At 44.5% G+C, this 19,440-nt stretch overlaps 1 protein-coding gene and 1 long non-coding RNA gene across 4 annotated transcripts in view; one reads left to right on the top strand and one right to left on the bottom strand.

The window, feature by feature from the left end:
* LOC121014825 (uncharacterized) overlaps positions 1-19,255 on the bottom strand; it is a 30,489-nt gene extending 11,234 nt beyond the window's left edge. The window contains exons 1-4 of one of the 3 annotated variants that reach the window (XR_005783443.1): positions 19,023-19,255; positions 17,319-17,687; positions 1,779-1,951; positions 1,477-1,577 (exon numbers count right to left, since the gene is read on the bottom strand). This is a non-coding gene — a long non-coding RNA (uncharacterized LOC121014825). The remainder of the gene's footprint in view (positions 1-1,476; positions 1,578-1,778; positions 1,952-17,318; positions 17,688-19,022) is intronic. The other 2 variants (XR_005783442.1, XR_005783441.1) reach the window with 2 other exon arrangements.
* Positions 18,891-19,440, top strand: part of PROSER2 (proline and serine rich 2) — a 47,396-nt gene continuing 46,846 nt past the window's right edge. The window contains exon 1 of the mRNA XM_040451456.1: positions 18,891-19,004. The gene's annotated coding sequence lies outside the window, so the exon portion shown is untranslated. The remainder of the gene's footprint in view (positions 19,005-19,440) is intronic.

The following is a 19,440-nucleotide window of genomic DNA, read 5'->3' as shown; positions in this document are numbered from 1 at the left end:
CCCCTCAGGGGCACCTGGGTGGCTCAGTCGGTTCAGCATCCAACTCTTGGTTTCAGCTCAGATCATGATCTTACAGTTTGTGAGTTCAAGCCCCACATCGGGTTCTGTGCTACTGGTGGGAAGCCTGCTTGGGATTCTCTCTCTCTCCCTCTCTCTCTGCCCCTTCCCCACATGAACTCTCTCTAAAAATAAATAAACTTTAAAAAATAAATAAAGAGTCCCCTTAAAGTCTCTTGACTCCTTTTCTGAAATATTGACCCTGAATCCACTTCAAATTTACTGTAACGGGTTTCTTTGAGGCAGAATTTTCTAGTCTGAATGGCACCCCTCCCCACCTCCCCAGCCTCCCAAAAACATTAGGCAGGACACAGTATGTTTAAACTTGGAGGGCAACCTGCCTGCAACTTGTGAGTTTGTTTGCTTGAACAACTGGGTTCCATGCGGGGTACCCTGAACTATCCCACGGGACAACTGTCTGGATTGGGCCTCTCTGGTGACAGGCACACTAGGATTTCTGAGGAGCTGTGGGCCCAGGCAGAGAGCTGCCTCCTGCTAGCAGCTGACCAGAAACGAGAGCAATTGAGAATTAAAGGGAAAAATTGCCCCAGCACCGAAATAAAAGCAAAGGCCCTTGCTTCCTCCCTTGGTTGCATCCTGGGGATCACAGAGATCTCTACGGCAGCTAGCCCAGCTCTCTGATTGAGGCCATCCCTCAGGCTTTAGCTGTGAGGGGTGCCTGGGCTGCATACCTTTGTAAAAGAACAGCCCTGTGTCAGGTTTGGACTGTCACTGAGCACAGGCTGGAGGTATATGTGGAGTGCCATCACTCCAAGGCCCTATGGTAGGAGCAGCTCCCAGCTTTCAGCCTCTTCTCTGAGCTGTGTGACCACACCCTGATTCAGATAAACGGCCTCTCATCCCCCCGCACCCCACCCCATGCCTCGGCCCCACTACCCTGGTCACTGGGCTGGTTTCGGAGTCCAGAAAGCACGAGGTAATTTCTACACATACTCCATCCACTCAGTGGCCACCACGCCCAGGGGTGTCCTCTCCGCTGTTCAACCTGGAGACTTTAGGGCTGGACGGCAGTCCTGTGCAATGACCTTGAATCAGGGCCTCACAAAACAGTGTGCAGGCAGTCTCAGTAGTTCACAGACGCACCCTTAACTAACCCAAGAAGGCAACCTTCCCTGTGGAAGAAAGGAATACCATCTCCTTTTCTGGAAATCCTTAAAAATCGGCGAGAGGTTCATCTTGTTTGAGCTGGAGGACATGGGACTCCAGAGGGGACTGTCTCCTGGAGCCCGGCGTTCTCCTTGGATCTGCGCCCGGCCCCCTACCACTGGTCGAGCTCAGCAGGGACTCCTCCTCCGGACCTGGAACCGTGTCCCTCAGTTGTGATTGCTCTGGACACCGTGGCCTCTCCCCCACCCGGCTCCCGTGCTGTTGGGGTCTCGCTGGTCCAAGAACACTGACCGTGCGCTTTGCTTGCAGTGACCCGCTGGTGATACCACACTCTGCAGATCTCGTGCTCTGAGATGCTGATGCTCTGCCCACGCACGGGTTCCTGTGGGCCCCTGTAAGGGGGGAGATACATCAGTGGCTCAGAATCGACTCGACTCTCTAGACTCATCCACTGTGTCCTTTCCTCCTGGTTGCCATCACACTGGCTGACTGCACTGTCAGCAATCACCTTCCATTTGCCCACCTTGCATTCCACCTTGCATTTGCCCACCAGCCTTCTGCCCTCCCTTTTGACCCCCTAGTCTCTTCCTTACCCCCTTCCGTCTGGTTTCCGTGTACTGCAAGTCAGTTTCATTTTAGAAATGGCGAGTTAATTCCATGTGCCAGGTGCCCCGGGGGAACGAAAATGCACGGCCCTGGCTACAGAGAGATGAGATCCGTGGGGTGCACAGAAACAGCCACGCCACCAGGCAGAACATTCCAAGCCCTGCAAAAAGAGAAAGAGGAAGAAAGGAGAGGTAGTTGTTTGGGGGACACTCAGGAAATCGCCATGAAGGAGGCGGCATTTAAGATGAGCTTCAAGGACCAACGAGGTCTTTGACAGGCCAGGACGTGAGTCATTCCTACAAGCGGGGCAGGTGGGGGGCGGGGATGGGCAGGGGCAGCACAGAAAGTATCCAGGCTGCAGAAGAAGGGAGAGATTTGAGGGAGGAGGGGATGTGGGGGTCAGATGGAGAGGAATGTCGCCCTGGAGAGGCCGGCTGAGCCTGGTGAGCCACTGAGTGAATGAGCAGGACCCACTGGGAGGAGTATTCACAGGTCAGTAACTTCTCACCGACTAGGCTTTGTTCCAACCCGACTGCCTAGTAATCACAAAGGAATTGAGTCATACAACTGCGAGATCCCCAAGTTCTTTTATGTCAACCTTCTTGGTCCTGGGGCGTTCGTGAAAACTGAAAAAGTATAATTCAGGGGGCTCATAATGAGTCAGTGATTTCAGAATCTGCACGTGAGCAGGGTCAGGAGTCTTCCTTGTGAGTCTCCCCTAAGGAAAGTGTGAGCACCTGTCAGGTCATCCAAGCCTGGGGAGCGGACTGGGGTGCTGCCCTCCCCTCCCCCAGCCCCCCTCTGAAAGCCAGGGGCTGCTCCAGCAGCTGTGGTGGGGGGGGACCTCGGGCCCTCCCACCTCAACCCCCCTCCTCATTGGCTCTGACTTGGGGGAGAACCGGGTCATCACTTCACCATCCTGACACGGCTGCCAAGAAGGCTCTGTCCCCGGAGGACAGTTTTGGCTGTTCCTGGACGGCAAGCGCGGGTGAAATGGAAGGCGGTGGAGATGGCAAACAGTGCGTCAGGGGATAGCGATCAGGGCCATCCCCTGATAGCCCTGAGGAGGGTGGTCACCACAGGCTGCTGCTGAAATGTCACACTGCGCTGGCACACGCCGGTCCTCCTGTTTCAGTTACTAGATACTTTTTCCCTTATTTAAACATATCCAGTCGATGCCATCCTGCAGGTATCTCTTCACTGGGCAAGAAGACAAAAGCTATATGTTTTTAAAATACATTTAAATATGCTTTTCCCTCTGCAAACCAATGTGTATGGCTTTTTTTTCTTTTCTTCTCTTTTCTTTTCTTTTCTTTAAATGTTTATTTGTGTATTTTTTTTTCAACATTTATTTATTTTTGGGACAGAGAGAGACAGAGCATGAATGGGGGAGGGGCAGAGAGAGAGGGAGACACAGAATCGGAAACAGGCTCCAGGCTCTGAGCCATCAGCCCAGAGCCTGATGCGGGGCTCGAACTCACGGACCGCGAGATCGTGACCTGGCTGAAGTCGGACGCTTAACCGACTGCGCCACCCAGGCGCCCCTATTTTGAGAGAAAGAGTTAGAGAGCAACCACGGGAGGGGCAGAGAGAGAGAGGGAGAGAGAGAGAGAATCCCAAGTAGGCTCCATCTGTCAGCACAGATCCCCATGCGGGGCTTGAACTCATAAACCATGAGATCATGCCCCGAGCTGAAACCAAGAGTCGAACATTTAACCGACTGAGCCACCCAAGTGTCCCTATGGTTTTTTTTTTTTTCAATTAATTATCTGAAATCTACTTTGCCAAAAATCATAGCCTGTCATCTTATAGCCTTGTTTTAATAATACACTGCTTTTAGGGACGCCTGGGTGGCTCAGTTGGTTGAGAGTCCAACTCTTGATTTCAGCTCAGGTCATAATCTCATGGTTCGTGGGGTTGAGCCCTGCATAGGGCTCTGTGCTGACAGCTCAGAGCCTGGAGCCCGCTTCAGATTCTGTGTCTCCATCTCTGTCTGCCCCTCCCCTGCTTGTGCTCTCTCTCGCTCTCTCTTGCTCTCACTCTCTCTCAAATATAAATAAACATTTAAAAAATTTTTAATAATAATAATGCACTGCTTTTATAGCAACTCTACCTGTCAGGCAGTGTCCCTGAATTGGCAAAGGTTTTTCTTGTTTTTTGAAGAAAGCTACAGGTTGGGGATCAGGAACCATGTCCTTCTTCTGGTTCTCTTGGAGCTTCAGTTTCTCCATCATCTACTTAATGAATTAGTGTTGGAAAAACATTCTGAGACAGAGGCATGAAAACCACTATAGGGCCAGAGGTACGGAAGTAGCTCATCTTAAGCAAAAGAAGCATTCCTGTGTGCAACATAGGCTTTTTTTTTAAACATTTATTTTTGAGAGACAGAACATGAGTGGGGGAGGGGCACAGAGCGAGAGGGAGAGGGAGGGAGGGAGGGGGAGAGAGAGAGAGAGAGAGAGAGAGAGAGAGAGAGAGAGAGAGAATCCAAAGCAGGCTCCAGGCTCTGAGCTGTCAGCACAGAGCCTGAAGTGGGGCTTGAACCCAAGAACCGGGAGATCATGACCTAAGTCAAGTCAGATGCTCAACTGACTGAGCCACCCAGGTGCCCCAAAAACAGTCTAGTTGCTTAGAGATACATTAAATTGAAAAAAAAATCTTGACCACGTCATCAACATTCCTTGAGTAAATGTAGCTAGTGTTTTGTAAGGATATTCTTTTAATGTCCCTTGACCTTGGGCAAAGACTCTCATGCATATGAATCACCAGGGGACTTCCTCCTCACCCAAAACTTGGACCTTATGAGGCTTTGCTCTTCAAAGTGTGGTCTTTATGACAGCATCATTGGCATGCCTTAGGAGCTTATTAGAAATGCAGGATCTCAAGCCTTACTCCAGAATGCATCAGGACCTTATTTTAACAAGATTCTCAGGTGATTTGTATGCATATTAAAGTTGAGAAATATGGCTTTAAGTGCAGAATATTTGAAGTCTTTTTTTTTAAATTTAATTTATTTTTTTTTTAATTTACATCCAAGATAGCATATAGTGCAACAATGATTTCAGGAGTAGATTCCTTAACGCCCCTTACCTATCTAGCCCATCCCCCCTCCCACAAACCCTCCAGCAACCCTCTGTTTGTTCTCCATATTTTAGAGTCTCTTATGTTTTGTCCCCCTCCCTGTTTTTATATTATTTTTGCTTCCCTTCCCTTGTATTCATCTGTTCTGTGTCTTAAAGTCCTCCTTGGGGCGCCTGGGTGGCTCAGTCGGTTGAGCATCCGGCTTCAGCTCAGGTCATGATCTCACGGTTTGTGAGTTCGAGCCCTGCATCAGGCTCTGTGCTGACAGCTCAGAGCCTGGAGCCTGCTTCGGATTCTGTATCTCCATCTCTCTGCCCCTCCCCAACTCACGCTCTGTCTCTCTCTCTCAAAAATAAATAAACATTAAAAAAAAAATTTTTTTAAGTCCTCATATGAGTGAAGTCATATGATATTTGTCTTTCTCTGACTGATTTCGCTTAGTATGATGCCCTCTAGTTCCATCCACGTAGTTGCAAATGGCAAGATTTCATTCTTTTTGATTGCCAAGTAATACTACATTGTGTGTGTGTGTGTGTGTGTGTGTGTGTATATATATATATATATATATATATATATATATATATATATCACATGTTCTTTATCCATTCATCCATCGATGGACATTGGGTGCTTTCCATACTTTGGCTATTGTTGATAGTACTGCTATAAACATGGGGGTGTACGTGTCCCTTCAAAAACAGCACACCTGTATCCCTTGGATAAATACCTAGTAGTGTGATTTCTGGGTCATAAGGTAGTTCTGTTTTTAATTTTTTGAGGAACCTCCATACTGTTTTCCAGAGTGGCTGCACCAGCTTGCATTCCCACCAGCAGTGCAAAAGAGATCCTCTTTCTCTGCATCCTCGCCAACATCTGTTGTTGACTGAGTTGTTAATGTGAGCCATTCCGACAGGTGTAAAGTGGTATCTCATTGTGGTTTTGATTTGTATTTCCATGATGATGAGTGATGTGGAGCAGTTTTTCATGTGTCTGTTGGCCATCTGGATGTCTTCTTTGGAGAAGTGTCTATTCATGTCTTTTGCCCATTTCTTCACTGGATTATTTGTTTTTTGGGTGTTGAGTTTGATAAGTTCCTTATAGATTTTGGATACTAACCCTTTATCTGATATGTCGTTTGCAAATATCTTCTCCCATTCTGTCAGTTGCCTTTTAGTTTTGCTGATTGTTTCCTTCGCTGTGGAGAATCTTTTTATGTTGATGAGGTCCCAATATTTCATTTTTGCTTTTGTTTCCCTTGCCTCTGGAGACGTGTTGAGTAAGGAGTTGCTGCAGCCAAGGTCAAAGAGGTTTTTGCCTGCTTTCTCCTCAAGGATTTTGATGGCTTTCTGTCTTACATTTAGGTTTTTAATCCATTTTGAGTTTATTTTTTTGTATCTGGTGTAAGAAAGTGGTCCAGGTTCATTTTTCTGCATGTCGCTGTACAGTTTTCCCAGCACCACTTGTTGAAGAGACTGTCTTTATTCCATTGGATATTCTTTCCTGCTTTGTCAAAGATTAGTTGGTCATACATTTGTGGGTCTATTTCTGGGTTCTCTATTCTGTTCCATTGATCCGAGTGTCTGTTTTTGTGCCAACAACCTGGACATTCTTAATGCACCAAAGGCCCTCACAACTTAAAGATACCTTGTAGTAAATATACTGATAAAATAAAAAATTATTTGGCCTTCTTAGAAATGTTTCAAACATTTGAAATTTCTTAACACTTTTTTTTAACAGAGTGGAAGTTAGAATGGCTTATTCTTGATCATGTCTTCCCACTTCTTAAATTAGATGACTCCTTCCTTACTAGTATATCCTAGTTAGCTCGAGTCAGATTTTAATTGCTTAAACTATTCAGTTTATGAATCTACCGGGTCTGTTCCTCTTCCCAGGAGAGGAAGGGGAAGGGAAAGTCAATGAAAATTAAATGACCTAATTTTGTTCTTCTTCCTAAACTTGGGAAATGAGCTGATGAAAGACAAAACTCAAGCCTATCAGGGACTTGTTGGTATAGTTGTGCCCCTTATCCATGGGAACACATTCCAAGCCCCCCACTGGGTGCCTGAAATCAGAGATGGTACCAAACTCCACATACACTACATTTTTTCCCATATATACACAACTATGATAAGGTTTAACTTCTAAATTAGGCACAGTAAGTGACTAACAACACGAATAATGAAGTAGAACAATGATGATATACTATAATAAAAGCTATGTATCATATCGCGCTGTACTCGCTCTTCTTGTGATAACGTGAGATGATCAAATGCCTACATGATGAGATGAAGCAAGGTGAATGACATACCACAAGGCTCCTGGTGACCTTCTGACCATCCATCAGAAGGAGGGTCATCTGCTTTGGACCTTGACTGTGGGTGACCGAAACCATGGCTGAGGGAGAGGGAAGAATTACTGGATATGTCAACTGGCCCTGCGATCCTCAAATAGTTGGTTGGAAATGTGCATATTTAAATACCCCCATTGAGAATAATTTTTCTCCCATCAGAACGCATAGTTCCTAAGGGTTCGTCTGCCCTTCCTGGGAGAGACAGAGACTGAAGCGAACTCTGTGCCCTGGCCAGCTCTCCCTATCACCTGCATGGCCCACACTCCCTTTTTGTCCCCCCACCAGTCTGGTTAAGGGCTTCTGAGTGAAACCAAACGAAGACGTGAAGATGGGCAAGACGATGAATCCTGTGTAGCATGAATCCTGTAGCCTTATCCCTTTACAGTTTCTGGGCTTTTGCTTCGATGCAGGGCTCCAGTCTGCCCTGGAAAGACGTGACACTTTACATAGGTGAGCTTGACTCAAAGAATTGCTCTGCTTTAGATTTGCCTGAAACATGGAAGCAAAGAATCTTCTCATAAGTATAAAACAGTGCTTTGTATTTAGCATTTAGCAATTCTTTATGAAATCCTTAAGGAAAATGCTTGAATATTTCCATCAAACTCTTGGTGGATTTGTACACAGTTCTCAACCTTTCTGTAGCTGGGACATGCATCTTCTGGTTTTTCTTGTCCCTCTTCGTACCTCCTCAGCTGACTCCACTCAGATGAATACTTAAGGTGAGATTTCCACATTTTGAATGTTTGTAACTATTCCCTAAACTCTCATAAAGGTCATACTTTTCCCCAATACTAATTTGAAACCTTGAAAATAGTCAGCAACAGAAGTACAAATCCTTTAACCAACTTTATAGAGAGAGGTGCTTGAATCAGTCAGAAGAACTCATGTTCGGAAGGCAGCTCCAGGGGTAAGGGGAGCGCAACAGACAGAATTCTCACTCACTCAGACACTTACTACATGCGTGAGTTTGAGCGAATCATGGAACCCTTTTTGAACCTCAGTTTCCTCACCTGTAAAATGGGAAGAATAATACCTTCTAAAGACTATTATGAGAATAAAATGTGTGTGAATGAGTTCTGTAAACTGTGAAATGATATAAAGATATGCAGCATGATTATTACTATACCCCTGAGATATGAGAGGGTCACCAGGCCTCTTAAAGAGCTTAAGAAAGAAGCTTAGAGCCCAAGAATGAAGCCAAAAGGTGAGGGCCGAACCCTTCATGGCAGTAAACAGATGCAGCTGGCCCCGTGAGTGTTCTCACATCTATGAAGCACAGGCACTTCATGCCACAGGTTGATGTCCTATATATGAATATTATATAATCTGAGAATCTCCATGGCTTCCTACTTCTTAAGGTCACTCCTTTACTTAATATCAAAGTCAATGACTTAGGTAGTGATGATGGCACAGCTTAGAACACATATTTGCCTAACATACCTAAGGGCACGGGGATTTGCTTTCTTACCCACACTGCAATTGATTTATCTGCTGTCCTCTGACTCCAAATGATTATACCCAGCTCTATTTTACTTCTCCTTGCTTTCCGGAAAATCCTGGGCTATGACCCTTTTCATTCCCCCAGAGCCCAAAGAGTGTTAGGAAGTTCAGGAGTTGCACAGGAATGCCACACAATTTGCAAACTCTTCAACTTTACTGTCAGACATCGTTCTTCTGAAGTCCCGCATTCCCACAAAGGGAATGTTTTATGTGTCTCTCCATTGACCGTGGTCTTCTGTCATGCTGTTAGCTAGCCCTCCCTGCTTCCCGCCTCTCTTGACCCTTCCATTTCCTCCTTTAGGATCCCAATCTCCTTCCTGAGATGCCAGTGGAGTACCCCTGCTTCCAGATCGTGCAGAATGATTTAACTGTGTGTGTGTCTATACTCCTCCCAGCTCAAGAAATCTAAGAAGAGAGGCTGGCCTTTCACAACCAGAGAGGGTGATGGATCGACGAATGAATTTCATGAATGAGATGCCTGGCACACAGTTTAAAACAAGGTTCCCAATGGAAACCAGAGGAGACATTCAGCTGTTCAATGGAATGAATAATGCCCAGAGGTGGCGATTTTTCAGGTCATCGTCATGGAAGTAATATGTGAGGTCAGGCTGATGAATGTCTTTGCCCAAGGAGCAAAGAGCATCTTTGCTCTGCTTGAAAGATTCAACTTGGGGAGAAATACTTAGATTTAATGGATGATCCCAGCTGTCAGAGACTGAAAATCAGGTTGGGACCTAAGAGAACACAGCTTCAGAACAGTTGTGAGACTAGAACCCAGATGATAAGGGTTTAAGAAATAAATGGGGGGGGGGGGGGCGCCTGGGTGGTTCGGTCAGTTAAACATCCAACTTTGGCTCGGGTCACAATCTCATGGTTTGTGAGTTCAAGCCCCACATTGAGCTCTCTGCTGTCAGCGTGGAGCCTGCTAGGGATGCTCTGTCCCCCCTCTCTTGCCCCTTCCCTGCTCTCTCTCTCTCTCAAAAATAAATAAACATTAAAGAAAAAAAGAAATGAATGGGAGGTGAAGTGATGAAGGCAATACATATGTTTAGCCTGCTATATTCTTATGTGAATCATTAGCAAAGTTAGCAAGCATTTTAAGAAAAAGCCAAGGGGGGGAAAAATTCTCTTTTACCTATTTATTTGTTCCTGTAACTAGCTTATTCAAGAGTCTCAACTTGTTGGGGCATAAGCATGAATCAGTTTTATTGCTGCCAGTATCTGCCCCCAGCTGTTCTCCGTGAAATTGCCATTTCCCACAGACTAGCAGTACATCAGGGATCAGATTGGCCAGATTTAATAACTTCTCTAACAGTTTTGGTTATTAAACCAGTCTATGTTTGTTTTTCAGGTTCAGTTCTAATTATTAAAACTAACAGCAACAACAGATAGGAAATATTGGAACTCTCCTACATGCACTGCTGGTGGGAATGTACAATGATGCAACTGTTGTGGAAAGCAGTATGGCGGTTCCTCAAAAATTCAAGCACGGAATCACAGTATGATTCAGCAATTCCACTTCTGGGTAAATATACAAAACCACCGAAAGCAGATACTTGAATAGATACTTGTGCACCCATGTTCACTACAGCCTTGTTCCCAATAGCCAAAAGGTAGCAGCAAGCCAAGTGTCTGTTGACAGATGAAAGAGTAAACAAAATGTGGTATATCCATTCAGTGAAATATTATTCAGCCTTAAGAAAGAAGGAAATTCTAATATATATGTTATAACGTGAATGAACTTGAAAACATTATGCTAAGTGAAAGAAGCCAGATGAGAAAGACAGACAGCGTATGACTCCATATACATGAAGTAGGCAAATTCATAGACAGAAAGAACAGTGGTTGCCAGAGGCTGGAGGAAGGCAGAATAGGGAGTTAGTGTTTCATGGAGATAAAGTTTTGGCTTGGGAAGATGAAAAAGTCCTGGAGATAGATAAGTGGTGATGGTTGTTGTGAATGTAACAATGCCCCTAAGTTATACATTTAACATTATTAAAATGATAAATTTTATATCATGTATATTTCACAACAATAAAAATTTTGTTTCTTAAAAACTTAAAACCTTCCACCTCAATCTCATTTGCCTGGTTTATTGGCCCCCTGGAAAGCAGCTTATTGGGTCTGCCTCTCAGATAATTTGTGTTCCTTCAGGTAGAGCCCCGGAAACTAAAAGGTCCCCTTCCTTACACTCCCATGAAATTTCCAGCTTGGGAGCAGGCACCAGTCTTCCAAATCCGTGTTCAAACCTCAGCAGGAAAGACATTCTGTGCCATGCTCCTCAAATGCTTGGTATGACTTTACCCACTCAGCTCCTGGTGGCCTGAGGGTAACGTGGGGTAATGTGCTCCCCATCTTGCTGAACTCCAGTCTTTCTGAGCGATTTGTCTCAGGCCCATGCTTGGCCGTGGGATGAGAGGAACCCCTTCTAAGGCAGAATTCTAGGACGCCCCCTAAGACTCCAGCTCCCTGGTGTCACATCCTTGTATAATACTCTCCCCTTGAGTATCAGTGGAATCTGAGAACACAACGGGGTGTCACCTCTGTGATTACGTCACATTATGTGGCAAAAGGGATTCTGCACACGTAAAGTCCCTAATCTCGGAGATAATTGGAAGGGAGGTTACCCTGGGTGGATACAAAAGCCATATATCCCTCCTCCCCAGCAGGGGGAGAGAACAGCCTCCCAACATGAATACTAACTGCATTTCCACAAAGCTTAGGACCCTCAAGCCTCTTCTTAGTTAGGGAATGGGGGAGGGGCCTGTTGGTGGCAGGGCCAGTTCACTTGTTGACTGTCAATAAATCCTGAGGAAATAGTCCCTGGTTAATTCCTGGTGACGTCTTGAATTTGGAATGTAAGAGGTGGTAAGTACTGTTAGTCCTTAGTTTTAATTTTAGGACAACAGGAAACACATCCCACAACATTTTATTATTCACAGTGAATGGTAGCGTGTGGTCTGATTTCCCTTTTCTTTTCCTGTTGTAATCTTTATCCTATTTAACAATCTAGAAATTGAAATAAAATATTTCAAGCTTGGGCACCTGGGTGGCTCAGTCAGTTAACCGTCCAACTCTTGATTTTGGCTCAGGTCATGATCCCAGGGTTGTGGGATCGAATCCTGCACCAGACTCCACGCTGGGATTTTTGGGATTCTCTCTCTCTCTCTCTCTCTCTCTCTCTCTCTCTCTCTCTCTCTCCCCCTCACCCCTTACCCCCCTTGCACTCACTCTCTCTCTCTAAAAATATATAAAATGAAATGAAATAAAACAAAACAAAATAAAATAAAATAAAATAAAATAAAATAAAATAAAATAAAATAAAATAATTTTTAAGTTTATCCAAGGATTGCCAGTAAGGTTTCCCCTATCCTTCCTTCCACCAATATTGAAACTTGGAAATACAATTGACACTCAGTGCCTGAGAGCCTGGTAACGCCCAGGTGGCCCCGATGGGAATCAAGCCGCTGCATCTGTAAAGTTGGGAGCCAGACTGGGACTTTGCTGCCCCACAAGTGGCCACCTATCAGGTTGGGTGATTCCTTTATCCTGACTCTGACTGCAACACTAGGAAAGAGCTCACTCACAATTCAGGAAATTAACATCCTCAAGTTCAGGGTCAGATCAAACAGGAAGTTCTACTGGTTCACAACAGAATTGTATAGAAAAATGTCCACCTCCAAACTCAGCTGTTGATGTAATGAAATACTTCAACTGAAATGGGTTTACAGAAGTTCAACTTTGCAGAAAGGCAACAAACGACACACATACAGTACTCCACCTACTGTACTCTCTCTCCTTCCAAATGTGGTACCCGCTCTGTGACACAAACAGGACTGAGTCTCACTGAGTCCTGCTCTTACCCGACACTCACCTGAGGCTGGTGTTGGCCCGTATTCAAATCTCCTGACACCAAAAACACTCAGGAGGAATGGAGGAGGTAGTGAAGGTTTGCTGGGAAGGTGGTGAGGGTTAACAGACACCTTACACAGGAAACTTCCTAAGACTCTCCTTTCCTTCGCTGAGGTGGCGGGGGGGGGGGGGGGGCCACCGGGGTGGCTCAGTCAGTTGAGCTTTTAACTCTTGACCTTGGCTCAGAGCTCATGATCTCACAGTTTGTGAGTTCAAGCCCCACATTGGGCTCTGTGCTGATGGCACAGAGCCTGCTTGGGGTTCTGTCTCTCCTTCCCTCTGCCCCTCCCCTGCTTGTGCTCTCTCTCTCAAAATAAATAAAGTTATATATATATTTGAAAAATAAATAAATAAAAGTCCTTCCCTTAGCAGCTGCCCCATACCCAGTCTCCTCAGACACAAGCCATTTCCAAACCCTGTCGGCCTCGCATACTCCATCTGTAAACTGAAAACTAGCCAGAGATCAGCATGAAGCAAAACAAGTTGAACTTGGTCAAATTTTAACTACGAATTATGCCTTAGGCTTATCTCTGGGGAGAGATGTAGTTCATCTCACTATTGCTTTTATTTACAGAATCACTTACATTCTATCTGTGGGTTAACAGACTGTTGGTGATTAACCATTTTATCACCTGAGTCTTGTCCGTGTCCCCCAAGCCCTCCTGGACCATAAAGTCCGTGTAGGCAGGGGGTTTCTGCATGCTGTCCACCATTGTACCTCCTGGACCTTGCCCATAATAGTGCCTGCCACCTGGGACCACAAAGAATATTTGGGTGAAGGATGAATGGGCACCATACCTCCTCTCTCCCTGTGTGGACCTCATTCACTGGCAGGCCCTAAAGCCTGTCTGACCAGCACTTCCTGTTCCCCAGGGATCTTTTGGGGTCTTGCTTCTCTTTCTGAATGCTTACCATTAAGTTTCAAGAATAACTTGTTTAGGGGTGTGTGAGTGGCTCAGTCGGTTAAGCATCCGACTTCAACTCAGGACATGATCTCACGGTTTGTGGGTTCGAGCCCCGTGTCAGGCTCTGAGCTGTCAGCACAGCTTCAGATTCTGGAACCTGCTTCAGATTCTGTGTCTCCCTCTCTCTCGGCCTCTCCCATGCTTGTGTTCTGTCTCTCTCTCAAAAATAAACATTAAAATTTTCTTTTTATTTTTTTTTAATTTTTTTTTCAACGTTTATTTATTTTTGGGACAGAGAGAGACAGAGCATGAACGGGGGAGAGGCAGAGAGAGAGGGAGACACAGAATCGGAAACAGGCTCCAGGCTCTGAGCCATCAGCCCAGAGCCCGACGCGGGGCTCGAACTCACGGACCGCGAGATCGTGACCTGGCTGAAGTCGGACGCTTAACTGACTGCGCCACCCAGGCGCCCCAAAATTTTCTTTTTAAAGAATAACTTGTTTACTGTTTTCTTCCATATTTGTTTCTTCTACATGTTTCTCCTTCAAAATACTGCCCGGGAATACAGACCTCATCCACTTGCTTTCAGGAAGTATGGAACCATTCCACCATCATCTTTTCTAGTTTTCCTCTAAATGTGCCACCAAAAAACCTCCAGGTCATAAATTCTTCATCTGTAGAAGTAGATTAAATATTTCCTTTTTAACTTTTTAAATGATTTCTTCTTTCTTTATTTAAAAAAATGTTTTTAACGTTTATTTATTTTTGAGAGAGACAGAGAACGAGCAGGGGAGAGGCAGAGAGAAAGGGAGACACAGAATCCAAAGCAGGCTCCAGGCTCTGAGCTGTCAGCACAGAGCCCGACGTGAGGCTCCAACTCACGAACCATGAGATCATGACCTGAGCCGAAGTCAGATGCCTAATGACTGAGCCAGGCACCCCAATTATTTCTTCTTTCAAATCAAGAAACTTCACTAAGAAACCTCCTGGCAGCATAACAGCGTTCTTGTCTTTCTCTCATTGTCCATCAAGTATATATTGAATGTTTGATATAAGCCAGGCTCAATGCTATACACGTTGGCATTTACTGTCTCATACAGAAATATAATATTTATTAGTTTTGTTGATTTATAAAAGTAATATAGAGTCATAGCAGAAAATTTGGAACATAAACAGAACCATAAATAAGAATCATGTAATCAGAGCCAGAAACAGTAACTGCCATCATTTCGACAGATTTCCTTCTAATTTTCCATACATACGTGCATTTTCCAAGTATGTGGAAATGTATTTCCGTGAAATAATAATTTACATATAATTTTGTAATGTTCTTTCCCCCCTTAACAATATTTAGATATTTTCTTGTAGCCACGAAAAATTCCTCATTTTTATTTTATTTTTAATTCTTTTTTAATGTTTATTTTATTTTTGAAGGAGGGAGAGACAGAGCATGAGTGAGGGAGGGGTAGAGAAAGAGGGAGTCACAGAATGCAAAGCAGGCTCCAGGCTCCGAGCTGTCAGTGCAGAGCCTAATGCGGGGCTCAAACTCACAAACCATGAGATCGTGACCTGAGCCAAAGTCAGATGCTTAACCAGATGGGCCACTGCAGCACCCCAGAAAAGTCCTCAATTTAAAAAGCTATTAATATTTCATTTCTCTCCAATTTTGGATATTTGGTTGTTTCCAATTTTGTGACGTTATAAAAAGGAGACAGCAATATATATCCTTAGGCACACATCTTTGTGCTCATTTCTGACTACTTCTATAGAATTCCATACAGATACGGAAACATATGATCAAAGTGTATAAACATTTTTAAAGCTGGGAAATAATGGGGCGCCTGGTTGGCGCAGTCGGTTAAGCGTCCGACTTCAGCCAGGTCACGATCTCGCGGTCCGTGAGTTCAAGCCCCGCGTCAGGCTCTGGGCTGATGGCTCAGAGCCTGGAGCCTGTTTCCCATTCTGTGTCTCCCTCTCTCTCTGCGCCTCCCCCGTTCATGCTCTGTCTCTCTCTATCCCAAAAATAAATAAACGTTGAAAAAAAAATTAAAAAAAAAAATAAATAAAGCTGGGAAATATTTTATAAAATTGCTTTCCAGTAAAGTTATATTAATTTATGCTTCCACTAATAGTATATAAAATTTCCCATTTCACTGCACCCCTGTCATTATTGAATATTAAAACTTAAGAAACTATCTTCTAATAGGGATGCTATATACAATTTAAAATTTTTACTTTTTCAATTACTAGCTAGTCCAAACACTTTAAAATATAATACACACAGAGAGAGGGAGCTAATCAATTACTATTTTTGTGGTAATTTCCCCATTGAGTTTTTTAAGTTTTCTTGTCAATTTATGGGTATTCTTGTATTGAGGATGATATTAACTGTCAGATTTGTTATGCATAGTTCTATAGAGTTTTTTTCTTTCCAAATTTTGTTCACAATATTTTTAGTTGTCAGGATTAAAATTTTTTTATGTAATCTAGTCTAATGGCCATTTCATCTACGATTTTTCCATTTCTTTTCTTCCCTCATCTTGAGATCACACAAATATCTGACTAAATTCCTCCTAGTTTTAAAATTCTTTAATGTAGCTGAAATTTGTTTTAGCACATAATGAAAGGTAAGGCTTACAGTGAGTATTTTTTCAAATTACTAGTTTTCTAAAGCCTGTTTATTGAGAATCTGTCCTTTTTAAATTTATTTTAGATGACTCTGTCATCACATCTCACAGTCAACACTATACCAACACTATCCTTTTCTGGATTATTGATTCTATTCTATTATTTGTATCACTCAACATCTGTTACTGTTCTATTGACACTTTTAATTATTATAGTCCTGAACTATGTTTCAATTAAAAACGGTGCAATTTATCATATTTTTATCCATTTCTTAACTCTTCTCATCTGCTGTTTATTCAAGTCAATGTTAAAATAATTTTGTTTTCAGGGTGCCTAGGTGGCTAAGTTGGTTGAACGCCCCACTTGGGCTCAGATCATGATCTCACAGTTTGTGAGTTCGAACCCTGAATTGGGCTCTGTGCTCACGGCTCAGAGCCTGGAGCCTGCTTCAGATTCTGTGTCTCTCTCTCTCTCTCTCTGCACCTCCATTGCTCACACTCTGTCTCAAAAATAAACATTTTTTAAAAATTTAATAATAATTTTATTTTCACCTTCCCCAGGGTAGGTGTTAGTAGCCTCGTTGTACAGATGAGGAGCTGAGTCTAAAATAGGAAAAGCAGCTCAAAATTGCACATCCAAGTGGCAAAGGCATAAAGTAAAATCATTTCTTCTGGATCTCCTCTTTCAGCTCTAAAATGCTATATTCTTTTAGTAAAGAAAACATGAAAATTACTACCCATTCTTCTTTCGTGTGTGCCTCCTCTAGTGGCCATCACGGATATTGCAGTTTCTCAAGTGGACGCTACACAGTAATTATTTTTATAAAACAAAAATGTATGTTCAGCTTAATTTTTCTAGTTTACTTCAAAAATTTTCATGACACAAAGCTCATAATAATATTTGTCTAATGTTTGGGGGTCATGGATTGCCAGGATTCTCTTAACAAAGAGCAGCCTCAGAAGACATATAAAACTCCAGTGAACATAAAGTAAATTTTTATAAATTCCATGGCTTTTAAAGTAATAACAATAGGAGATACAAAGACTTACCAGATGTTTCTTTGTTCCTTTTTTCTCCCTTGACGTCATCTAAGTACTTTCATGAATAACTCTTTTTAAATTACCCCTCTAAGCTATTTCTTGTCTTCTTACCTCTCATTGTGTTGTTTAGTCCGTTTGTGTCATTCCGTGGGCACAGAGGTGCCTAGACAAGGGTGCACCGGGGACTGGAAGCCAGTCTGTGCTCAGGTAGTCACGTGGCAGCCCTGGGTAGGTCTGCACCAACTTAAGGAAGGTCCACCTGTTTGTAATTCCCACAAAGCTCTGGGGTGTGTGCTGGCCAGGGGCTGGGCTCATGGCCCCAAAGCCACCTGCTTGAAACTTTCATCCCTGTTCATTTCCCACCTCTTTTTTTTGGTGGTGATAGTGGTGTTCAGTTGGTTGGTTTTTGCCTTCTTCTTTTCTTCTCTTCCTTCCTACTCCCATCATCCTTCAGCTTCTTCCTTTTTATCTCTTCTTCATCTGTAAGAAAAGACAGTAAAATTTAATTTCTACACAAAAGATAATGTGTAAATCGGAGATTTTAAGTAAACTTTAAAAAAGTAAGCCAAACATAAGTTTACATATCATGAAAACTTAACCAAGCAAAAAGCACAATAATAAAAAGAAAAAAAGGGGCACCTGGGTGGCTCAGTAAGTTAGCTTCTGACTTTGGCTCAGGTCATGATCTCGCGGTTTGTGGGTTCAAGCCCCACGTCGTCGGGCTCTGTGCTGACAGCTCAGAGCCTGGATCCTACTTCAGATTCTGTGTCTCCCTCTCTCTCTGCACCCCCCTCCCCCGCTTGTGCTGCCTCTCTCTCTCTCTCTCAAAAATAAATAAACGTTAAAAAAATGTTTAAAAAAAGAATTCTAGGAAGCACTTGACAAAATGACTTTTTTCTTTATCTGAAATCCTTAAAGACAAGGGTTACCTATATTACCTCTCACTGGCGGGTGTTTAATATTTAATTTTTACTAAGCCAATTCATGCTAAATGAATTAGTATTTAACACAATATGTTCAAAAATAAATAAATAAACAGCAGAAAGCTTAGACCCATTATCATCAAGGATTAAGGACCGGCAGTATTGATTCCCTCCTGGATTGGGTTCAGAAAGGGGCGGATAATAATACTTGCCTAATTAACCAGCATGTTGGGTAGATTAAAGTGCTTTGTAAACATTAATTAAAGATGCAGGGAGTTAGTTGAGGCCAATGTGTTATTAGTGAAAAAGGTGTCTCTCCTTTAATCAGGTCCGTCTTCCTGGGGAGGGCAAAGAAATGAGCTAAGGACGAAGGTATTGGGGCTCGGCCCTGAGCGCCGCCGTGACTCAGTCATTCCGTGCGGCCACTTCCTTCCCCCGTTTTCTGTAAAATGGGGATGCGCGCGCGCGCACACACACACACACACACACACACACACACACACACACAGCATTTCGGAACACGGGTTTCAGAATGCCTGCCGGCTGGGTGCACAACCAACCCTACAATTAATAAAGCCCCGTAATTCTTGCTTTCTCCCTCCCTCGAGAGCTGTGCCGCCCCGTGGAAACACTGGTCACATTAGCTCTCAACAACTTAATGAAAGCCTTCCACCACCGGCTATTAACCTCAGTCGTTATTTCCACAGCCACCGAGAAGAAAATAGCACCGAGCAATGGGGTCAGGAGCCGCGGGAGGAGTTTCTTCGCCTCTCTGGACCTCAGTTTTCCCTCGGTGCAAAAAGGGGCACAGAAATCAGGGGCTCGTACTAAGGATTGCCTGAAATAACTTGTGCGTTACATGGCTCCTCCGAGGGTAATAAATAGTCCGTACTTGGGAGTTACTATCGAGTAACACGCCCTCTCAAAGCTGACGACGACCCTGTCGGAGCTCCAGACGCAGACCCTATTGCTCTTCTCGGCGGGTGTAACTCGAAGGTGGCGCCGGGGGAGGGGAGGGTCCCCCAATTCAGACCTCGCGCGGCGACCGAGGACCCCTTCGAGAGGCGGCCGCGGGGCAACTCCGGCGCGGGGGCCTGTCCCTTTAAATGCCCCGGGCGCGCGCTGAGTGTTTTGGGGGGCTGAGCCCCGGCGGGGAGCGCGCGGCGGGGCGGTGCAGCGCGCAGGGGCGAGCGCGCGGCGTGTGGGGGAGGAGGGAGCGAGGGGCGGGGGTGCGAGGGCGCGGCGCGGGTGGAAGCGCGGGACGGCGAGAGCGCGGCCGGCCTGTGAACGTGCGGTGGGGAGCGCGCGGC

This window comes from Herpailurus yagouaroundi, unplaced genomic scaffold (assembly GCF_014898765.1).
Source record: "Herpailurus yagouaroundi ecotype Mexico unplaced genomic scaffold, PumYag 203, whole genome shotgun sequence".
Lineage (NCBI taxonomy): Eukaryota > Metazoa > Chordata > Mammalia > Carnivora > Felidae > Herpailurus > Herpailurus yagouaroundi.
The sequence above is the reverse complement of the archived record's forward strand: the minus strand, read 5'-3'. Positions and strand labels throughout refer to the sequence as shown.